The following is a 10,498-nucleotide window of genomic DNA, read 5'->3' as shown; positions in this document are numbered from 1 at the left end:
TTGCTTCACACAAACAGCATCTTGCCCTCGGCCTCCCTGTTATTTTAAGAACACGCTGGATTTGCGCATCAATTGCCTATTAAACTTGCCCAGAAAGTTAGGGCTCATACTCAATAGAATAAGTAGCCTTTTAACGTGATAATTGTTAATGCATTGCCGATCAAACTCTCTGGCCCAGAAATGGAACTATTTAAACTATTCAAACTCATTGCTGCGGGTAGTAAATTCTTCTTAAGAGACTTTTCTTATTTTTCCTTTGTGTCTCTTTTTCTCTCTGTCTCTCTTAATCCAATCTTTCTTCCCCTCTCTTTCTGAACCTGATTTGACTCGATTTCACCCTATTTCCTTCTAGAACATAACATAAGAATTAGGAGCAGGAATAGGCAATTTGGCCCTTCAAGCCTGCTCCGCCATTCAGTGAGATTATGGCTGATCTTCTACCTCAACTCCACTTTCCTGCACTATCCCCATATCCCTTGATTCCCTTAATATCCTTGTAACGTTTGCCGTGGATGAGTTCCGAGTAGAGCGCTTGCTTTGGGAGTCTCGTGTCTGGCATGCGAACTATGTGATCTGCCCTGCCCACTGACACCTGGGAGTCCCTGGCCAAAGACCACCCTAAGTGGAGGAAGTGTATCGGGGAGGGTGCTGAGCTCCTCGAGTCTCGTCGCCGAGAGCATTCAGAAATCAAGCGCAGGCAGCGGAAAGAGCGTACAGTAAACCAGACTCCCCGCCCACCCTTTCCTTCAACCACTGTCTGTCCCACCTGTGACGGAGACCATGGTTCTCATATTGGACTGTACAGTCACCTGAGAACTCATGCTAAGAGTGGAAGCAAGTTTTCTCGATTCCGAGGGACTGCCTATGATGATGATGATGAAGATGATAATATCCAAAAATCTATCGATCTCTGTCTTGAATATACTCAAAGACTGAGCCTCCACAGCTCTCTGGGGTAGAGAATTCCAAAGATTCACCACCTTCTGAGTGAAGAAGTTTCTCCTCATCTCAGTCCTAAATGGTCGACCCCTTATTCTGAGACTATGACCCCTGTTTCCAGACTCCCCAGTTACAGGAAACATCCTCCCTGCATCTACCCTGTCAAGCCCTGTAAGAATTTTGTATGTTTCAATGAGATCACCCCTCATTGTTCTAATCTCTAGAGATCATTGGCCTCGCCTACACAATCTCTCCTCATAGGACAATCTCCCCATCCCAGGAATCAGTCTGGTGAACTTTTGTTGCACTCCCTCAATGGCAAGTATATCCTTCCTTAGGTAAGACCACCAACACTGTAGACAATAATCACAGTGCGGTCTCACCAAGGCCTTACATAATTGCAGTAAGATGTCTTTACTCTTGTACTCAAATCCTCTTGTAATAAAGGCCAACATACCACCTGTTTTTTTAATTGCTTGCTGTACCTGCATGTTAACTTTCAGTGATTCATGTACAAGGACATCCAGGTCCCTCTGAACACCAACATTTTCCAATCTCTCCCCATTTAAAATATACTCTGCTTTTCTATTTTTCCTACCAAAGTGGATAACTTCACATTTCTCCACATAATATTCCATTTGCCATGTTATTGCCCACTCATTTAGCCTGTCTATATCCCCTTGAAGTCTCTTTGCATTGTCCTCACAACTTACATTCCCACCTAGCTTTGTATCATCAGCAAACTTGACTATATTACATTTGGTCCCCTCATCCAAATCATGATATAGATTGTGAATAACTGAGGCTCAAGCACCGATTCTTGCGGCAACCCACGAGTTACAGCCTTCCATCCAGAAAATGACCTGTTTATTCTTACTCTCTGTTTTCTCACCGTTAACCAATCCTCAGTCCCTGCTAGTATATTACCTCCAATCCCATTAGCCTGAATTTTGTTTAATAACCTCTGATATGGCATCTTATCGAATGCCTTCTGAAAATCCAAATACACCACATCCACTGGTGTCCCCTTATCCTGCTAGTTACAACCTCATTAACAGATTTCTCTGTTGTGTCTTTCACAATCCTAAAATCTCATTGGTTAAGGAAATAAACTGAGGTCCCTTTATTAACTCGCACTTCCAGCAAGTTAAACTGAAAAATTATTTTGAACTGAAGGCTGCAGGTGTGCCATGAGCTGTCCCACTGCAGCGAGCTCTGGCCCCTGTCCATCAGTTTGTACCTGGGCATTGGGCGGCCCCGCCCCTCGCAGCTGATAGGTCCGGGCTCCCTGCCAATCACTGGCAGTGGGCGGGCCGCTATAAAGACAGGAAGAGCGCGCGGGGCCCCCCCCACTCATCTTTGGGATGGCAGTCCGATTGTTGGTGCGTGGGCCCGGCCGACGCCTGGTCACACTGGGGATCCCTACTGCCCGGCTCTTGGCCAGGCCCAGGGCCTCCGCAGGTAAAGCCGGGGCTGTCAGCGAGCGAGAGGCCGGGGAGCCGGTGCCTCAGGCGGGGGAATGAGTGGTCGTCCTTTCACAGGTTACCGTGGTTTGCTTTGAAGGTCATGGGCCGCTGGAGGACAGCATCCCACCCAAGGCCTGAGTCCGGGAAGTTCGGGGACAGGGGGGCCGTGGAGCCCGGGGCCGTGTGACCTTGCCCGCACAGAGCGCTCCATTCCAAGGGCAGGGGGTGGACTGGGCCACGCCGGCTGGTTAGTGCCGGGATGTTGTGGAGAGTCAGGGCCCACCGCTCCTTTCCCCAATACTTTTACATACTTTTCAAATATTTGTCCGCTTTCCTTTTCAAGGCTGTTATTATTCCACCTCTGTTCCGCCCTCCCAATTGCTATTTAAAATGTTATGCTATTCAAAAAGCTGAGTTTTTTTAATCAAAGCTCTCTGGCAATCCCAAAACAGGCAGGATTATTAATCACAAGCTGTAATGCGGTAGTTTGAAATGGGCTCCATGACTTTGAGCCGATCTGCCTGCATTACTGTTTAAACTTGGAGCAGAAGTCACTTGTCAAACAAGGCTTCGTTGCAATGAGGGCCATTTTGACGAGCTTGTAATTTGAGTTTAAAATTGTAAGTACAGCCCTGTATGTTTTAAGGTTAACGCTTGCTTTGATCGGGATAGGATGCTCCTCAAAGAATCTGGAGTGGTATATCTGATCAGGAGCCCTAGTTAACTGGTTTCAATTATATTTTCATGTCACTATGGTGAAATGGAACTTAATGGATGCACCCCAGAAAGAATAATTAAAAGCGTTGGTTTAAGGGCTCTGTAAACGACACTTAAAATGGCAACTTTTGTCACTCATTTTGGTTTCTGAGCAATTTAAAGTAAGACTTGTCTTTTTTAAGACAGGTTTTAGCCTGTAAGATTTATGTATTTTCTCCATGCTTTTGGATTTGAGACAAACAGACACAGGATGTTTCTTCACTCACCCCTATCCAGGGGTTATCTTTAATTAAAATAATCAAGAGATACAAGTAATATGATCGCATCAAATGCACAATTTCTAACTTGGCCTGTACCAACCTAACCCATTAAAGTACTTTATGACAGTTAAAATTGCCTATTCCCTAAGTGGTTAATAGAAAGCAAGACACACTCGCTAGTTAATTCCAGCCATGGTCAACAATCGGAAATGATCTCCCTGATTCTCTTGGTATCTGACCAGGTCATCAATCTCTTGACTGCAGTGTTGACCTTCTGTGTTACAGCCATTATATACTGTTTTTCTGGATGACTGCCCACTGTATGTAATTATCCAAGTTTAAAACACAGGAATAATCTTTCATGATGAATAGGTCTTTCATTCTCTTATCTCCTTAGTTAGTTGGGAAATTGTGTTGGGGAAATTGATGGGATTGAAGGCTGATAAATCCCCAGGGCCTGATGGACTGCATCCCAGAGTACTTAAGGAGGTGGCCTTGGAAATAGCATTGACAGTCATTTTCCAACATTCCATAGACTGGATCAGTTCCTATGGAGTGGAGGGTAGCCAACGTAACCCCACTTTTTTTTTTAAAAAAAGGAGGGAGAGAAAACAAGGAATTATAGACCGGTCAGCCTGACATCAGTAGTGGGTAAAATGATGGAATCAATTATTAAGGATGTCATAGCAGCGCATTTGGAAAGAGGTGACATGATAGGTCCAAGTCAGCATGGATTTGTGAAAGGGAAATCATGCTTGACAAATCTTTTGGAATTTTTTGAGGATGTTTCCAGTAGAGTGGACAAGGGAGAACCAGTTGATGTGGTATATTTGGACTTTCAGAAGGCTTTCGACAGGGTCCCACACAAGAGATTAATGTGCAAAGTTAAAGCACATGGGATTGGGGGTAGTGTGCTGACGTGGATTGAGAACTGGTTGTCAGACAGGAAGCAAAGAGTAGGAGTAAATGGGTACTTTTCAGAATGGCCGGCAGTGATTAGTGGGGTACCGCAAGGTTCTGTGCTGGGGCCCCAGCTGTTTACATTGTACATTAATGATTTGGATGAGGGGATTAAATGTACTATCTCCAAATTTGCGGATGACACTAAGTTGGGTGGCAGTGTGAGCTGCGAGGAGGATGCTATGAGGCTGCAGAGTGACTTGGATAGGTTAGGTGAGTGGGCAAATGCATGGCAGATGAAGTATAATGTGGATAAATGTAAATGTGAGGTTATCCACTTTGGTGGTAAAAACTGAGACACAGACTATTATCTGAATGGTGACAGTTTAGGAAAAGGGGAGGTGCAACGAGACTTGGGTGTCATGGTACATCAGTCATTGAAGGTTGGCATGCAGGTACAGCAGGCAGTTAAGAAAGCAAATGGCATGTTGGCCTTCATAGCGAGGGGATTTAAGTACAGGGGCAGGGAGGTGTTGCTACAGTTGTACAGGGCCTTGGTGAGGCCACATCTGGAGTATTGTGTACAGTTTTGGTCTCCTAACTTGAGGAAGGACATTCTTGCTATTGAGGGAGTGCAGCGAAGGTTCACCAGACTGATTCCCTGGATGGCGGGACTGACATATCAAGAAAGACTGGATCAACTGGGCTTTTCACTGGAGTTCAGAAGAATTGAGAGGGGATCTCATAGAAACGTTTAAAATTCTAACGGGTTTAGACAGGTTAGATGCAGGAAGAATGTTCCCAATGTTGGGGAAGTCCAGAACTCGGGGTCACAGTCTAAGAATAAGGGGTAAGCCATTTAGGACCGTGATGAGGAGAAACCTCTTCACCCAGAGAGTGGTGAACCTGTGGAATTCTCTACCACAGAAAGTTGTTGAGGCCAATTCACTAAATATATTCAAAAAGGAGTTAGATGTAGTCCTTACTACTAGGGGGATCAAGGGGTATGGTGAGAAAGCAGGAATGGGGTACTGAAGTTGCACGTTCAGCCATGAACTCATTGAATGGCGGTGCAGGCTCGAAGGGCCGATTGGTCTACTCCTGCACCTATTTTCTATGTTTCTATGTTTTTTAGTTGCAGCTTTTCTTTCCCCCCATCACAGATCCCAGACAATTCGCCATGCCTTCTGGGTCACTAGAAATGGCCACGCCAGGTTCAGCCAGCCTGGAGCAGTTTACTCGCACTGTTATTAGCAGACAATGAGATGCAAAAATGCTGTAATCTTACAGGCCAAAGTTCAGTATTATAATAATCTCTGACAGCTAGTTTATTTTGCTTCAGTTTACATTTGCATTTTACCAGATTAAGTTTTGTAGTTTATTGTGAAATAGTCAATTACCATGGTGTTTCTCTTAATTGGAGAGGGCAGCATACAAGAATTGATAATGAACTCTCAAACACATTATTCCCAGTAACTTCACGGATAAGATGAAGTTTCAGTTCGCAGGAGGCATTGCAACTTGTGGAAGTCTTTTGACATGAACATGAATAAAGGGTGTTGGGAGAAAGCCCAAATCATTTTATATAAAAAAAACACACTGGCTGTTTAGTTTCAGGGTTAAACAGGGAACAAATGTTTATAACCTGATTTAATAAAAAGTTGCATTATTTTATAGAATAGTGAAATATTTGAAAACTAAGTGGGCCAAAGTTGGTTTGGAGGTTGATCGCTACAGGGCTGTACAAGCTGAAAAACAGTGAAAGGCTTTCTATTTCATGTTGTTTAGTGATGAGATGAATAATAGTTTTTTTTCACTGCAGTTTTGATTTGAAGCAGTTTTGTAAATACACCGCTAATTACTTTAGTTTCTCTACATTAGGTATTCCAACAGATGAAGAACAATCTACTGGACTTGAGCGGAAAACATTGCAAGCTATGAAGAAAGGGATGGTATGCCTATTTGCTTTTTCTTAAGTTTTTAAAAAAGTGTGATACTACATCAATACGACGTCAGAATTTTAAAATACTCATTGTGACATGTTCAAATATGACCTAAATAAATTTTGAAAATGTTTAAAAAGCTTAATATTTTCATGTTTTACATAAGATCTATCAGTTGGTCTAGATGTTCTGAAGTGAAATAATTCAATTACTTAATACTTGTTTACCCCATCTGCTCTGAGTTTGTGGATTACAGGTGCAGCGTCCTGAAACCTGGCACGGATTTGGTCCCGAGGATTCCCGATTTCAGACATTGTACTTGTGTTGTTTTTTTAAACTTGAGCAGTTAAATTAGTTATTGCCCTCCTAGCCTAAACAAAGCAATGGTTATATAATACAGCAGGAGGCCAGTCTGCCTGTGCTGGCTCTCGAATAAGCTATCCAATTAGCCCCACACTTTCCCCATAGCTCTGCAATCAAGTATCCAATTCCCTTTTGAAAGTTATTATTGAATTTGCTTCCACCACCCTTTCAGGCAGTGCATTCCAGATCACAACTCACTGTATATATATTTTTTTTAAATCACCTCTTGTTCTCTTTGCCAATTACCTTAAGTCAGTCTTCTGTGGCCCAAAGTTGGTTTGTGGTTGATCGACTTATAGGGTTGTACAAGCTGAAAAACAGTGAAAGGCTTCCTATTTTTTTTTTATTTTTTATTTATTCGTAGCCAATCTTTCCAATTCTTTGTCAAATCACAAACGCCAGAGGTCACCTTGCACACATCAAGGATCACTCTGCGCCAATGCTCTTAGCCAAAAGGCCGAGAGCCACTGCACCGTTCCTGGAAGTACTGCAATACCAGGTTCGTGCCATGGAGGTGGATGGGTCAGCAACCCCACACACCTCCGTGGTGGTCCTATTTCATGTTGTTTAGAGACCAGATGAAAGTAATTTGCAGTATATTTACCATCCTGCCAATGGAAACAGTTTCTCCTTGTTTATTAAAACTCTTCATAAATTTGAACACCTTTGTTAAATCTCCCCATTACCTTCATTACTCGAAGGAGAACAATCCCAGTTTCTCTAGTCTCTCCACTTCACTGAAGTCCCTCTTGATGGTGCCATTATGGTAAATCTCTTTAACCCCTCTAAAGCCCTGACAGCCTTTCTAAAGTAAGGTGCCCAGAATTGAACACACTACTCTAGCTGAGGCCTTACCAGTGATTTAGTACAGGTTTAGTATAACTTCCTTGATTATCTGGTAACAAGTGAGTGAAAGCCTTATTTTCTCAGTCTCACAACGGACTAGGAAAACTCATGCAGTGCCCTTTAGCTTCTATGATCAATGCAGTATTTACCAGGCAATGTGTAGATTCTGGAAATTCAACAACACTATAATGTTGCTAATCCCAAGGCTTTCTGCACTTTGTGCTTGTGCCAAAAGTTAGCAGGGTGTATATGCTGTTTCTGCAGATTTTGTGTCCAGGTTATGGTAAACAATCAGGAGAACCCCTAATGAAAATTCAACCCTGAGCTTTTTAGTCTCATTTTAGTTGATGGCTGCCCCTTTAAATCAACGAATATTTGTTTCTTGAGAGAAAAACTTACGCATTTCAAATTCTTGCATCAAATGTACTTGGACAGCGTAATAAATCTTATCCTTTACAACTGAGATGGAGAGTGGGAGAATTCAAGCTTAAATAATGAGATTGGTTCAACATATATTTGACTGACAGTTCCTTTTTTGAATTTTAAGGTCAGGTATGCAACAACTTGCATTTATATAGCGCCTCTAATGTAAAAAGACGTTCCAAGAAAAACCCAGAAGTGTCTAACTCCTGGCTATTAAATCTCCTGAGAAGACAGTCTGAAATCTCAAACAACTAGTCAGTAAGGTCAGCTTGATAATCCTTAAAGAAAGGAGAAACCCTTATTTACAGAAGATCGGCTTGGTCCTTAGAATTATGATCTAATTGTTTGTGCCTAAAGTTATCTGCTGTAAATATATAATTGTATTATGACTTTAAATACTTCAAGTAGGGTCCGATAAGTCCAGTAGCTGCAAGTTACCAGACAGGGTTTGCTGTTTGTTTCCTGGGTGTAGCTGAAAGCTTACCTGGATCTCGTGAAGGATAGACACTCTTGAAGGTAAGAGGAGTTGGGACTCTCCCATGAAATTGATCCAAAATAAAGCCGAAATAATCTAGGGTAAAATTAGAAAAGGCCCCAAACCACAACAATATTATTTAAACTACAATCTCCGTACATTTATTGTGTAACTTCATACTAATAAAAACAATTGTTTTGTTACTTCAGATACTTTTATTTTTCCTTCAGTTTTTAAAATCTTTCAAATTATGATCTAATTCCATAGGATCCCTACAGTATCTTCAAACCTAAAGAGTATGCAGGTACCAAGGAGGATCCTCATGTTGTTCCTTCAATCACTGAGAAGAGGCTTGTGGGTTGCATTTGTAAGTTACAGACTTTTATCTAAGATTCTTGCTTAAATGGTAGCCTATAGTATTGGCCTAGTGACTTGGAGAGCTGGGTCAAATCCCATCATGGCAAGGTGTGAAATTGAATCCCATATGTTGAAATCTAACTGCAGACAATTAGAGAGTTTGGGGCAAGAAATCTAGCTGGTTCACTAATAATAAGCAGACCTACCAGCCCTGGCCTACACCTGACTCCAGTTCTACATTATATATGGTTGTTTCTGAATGTCCTTGGGGCAACGGGGATGGACAATAAATAGTGTCGCCTACATCTCGAGCAATGTTCCCACTAAGCTGTGCGGCCGCACAGTGTTCCGAGGTCACGTGCAAGCCACTCTATTGTAGATACTGTGCATGTGCAACCATTCGAATGGGCCGCGCAGTGGGGGAGGCGGGCCTCGAGGGAGGCGGTGCAGCTTACGAGTCATTGATCCGAAGAACAATTAACAGTTTGTAGAGTCATTGAACTGACAGCTCAGGAGCAATGTTCCCTATCATTTTTTTTTGGTGCTCTGCTCTTTTAACTGGATGTGTGGCCCATTCACATTTTTGCGCACACGCAGTTTCTCCCATGTAAAAAGCTGTGTGGGACTGCCAGACCTCTGTGCAGCTTAACAGGACATTACTCATCCAATAGCTCTTGTTAAAGCTAGCTCTTCAACTGAAGCTCCTTACTCTAATCCCATGCTGTTTGCCTAGATATTCCTTTTCAAAGACTTACGATTCAGTGTTCTCATCTCAATAGCCCAATTCTAATAACCCTCTGTGTGGGGGGGTGGGGGTGGGGAGGAGAGAGTGTATTTAAACATTTCAAAATTTCTTCTATCTAATGTCTTTTTCAAATGAATGTCTTAAATATTAATAAAGGTGGGATTTACTCTGTCTTAACTGCAGGTGAAGAAGACAACACTGCAATCGTTTGGTTCTGGTTGCATTCAGGAAACCCACAACGCTGTCCGTCCTGTGGATCTCACTATAAACTTGAGCATCATGAGCTTCCTCATTAGTTCTGCAATGGTTGTCATTCTCTTTCATTGGCAATTTGCTTTAACCAACTTAAATATCTTGAATAATTATTTTTGCAGCAAATGAAAAGGAAAATGTGCACTTTACAAAATAAACACCATTAAATATTTGCCTATCAGTACAAAGTAATTATTTATGCATCCGAATACTGATGGCTGGAACAAAAAGCTTGTATCAGTAAGGACGACCATGAAATGACCGGATTGTCATAAAAACCCATCTGGTTCATTAACTAATATAATCTACCTATAACTTAAACAAGATCAAGTAATATTAGTTAAAAAACTGAACTAAGCTAAGTTAATTAAATACATAAACTTTAATTAAAACAAAGTCATAGGGATGGCAGTTCAGATGGTGTGCTGCAAATGCAACGTGTGGAAATTTGTGGAGAGCATCGTGATTCTGGACTGTCTGCAGTAAGCATCTCGAGGAACTTCACCTGAGTTGTTCAACTGGAGTCTGAGGTGCAGACATTGTGGGGCATCAGGGAAGAGGAAAATTACCTGGACACTTTGTAGTGTTGTATTTAAAATAAACAACACCAGGTCTGGGTTTGAAGATTCAAGTAGTCTTTATTTTGCACTAGTGGGGAGCCTGCCTGCTGGTTTGTCTATAGCCAGGCTTCTCCAATCATACAAAGTTCCAAGCAACCTTTTATACACTTAATGTTAGCCTCATACACAGCCCTCCCTATGCTGTTTAATTGTCCCAAAACCCGTGTGCACAATTGCTGATTGACTCATTCC

The 10,498-nt window shown here is 42.2% G+C and overlaps 1 pseudogene; it reads left to right on the top strand.

The window, feature by feature from the left end:
• Positions 1-2,273: 2,273 nt before the first annotated feature.
• On the top strand, positions 2,274-9,859 carry LOC139260137 (cytochrome c oxidase subunit 5B, mitochondrial-like; annotated as a pseudogene).
• The last annotated feature ends 639 nt before the right edge of the window (positions 9,860-10,498 follow it).

Source organism: Pristiophorus japonicus, chromosome 3 (assembly GCF_044704955.1).
Source record: "Pristiophorus japonicus isolate sPriJap1 chromosome 3, sPriJap1.hap1, whole genome shotgun sequence".
Taxonomy (NCBI): domain Eukaryota; kingdom Metazoa; phylum Chordata; class Chondrichthyes; family Pristiophoridae; genus Pristiophorus; species Pristiophorus japonicus.
This window is presented reverse-complemented; position numbering and strand designations above follow the sequence as displayed.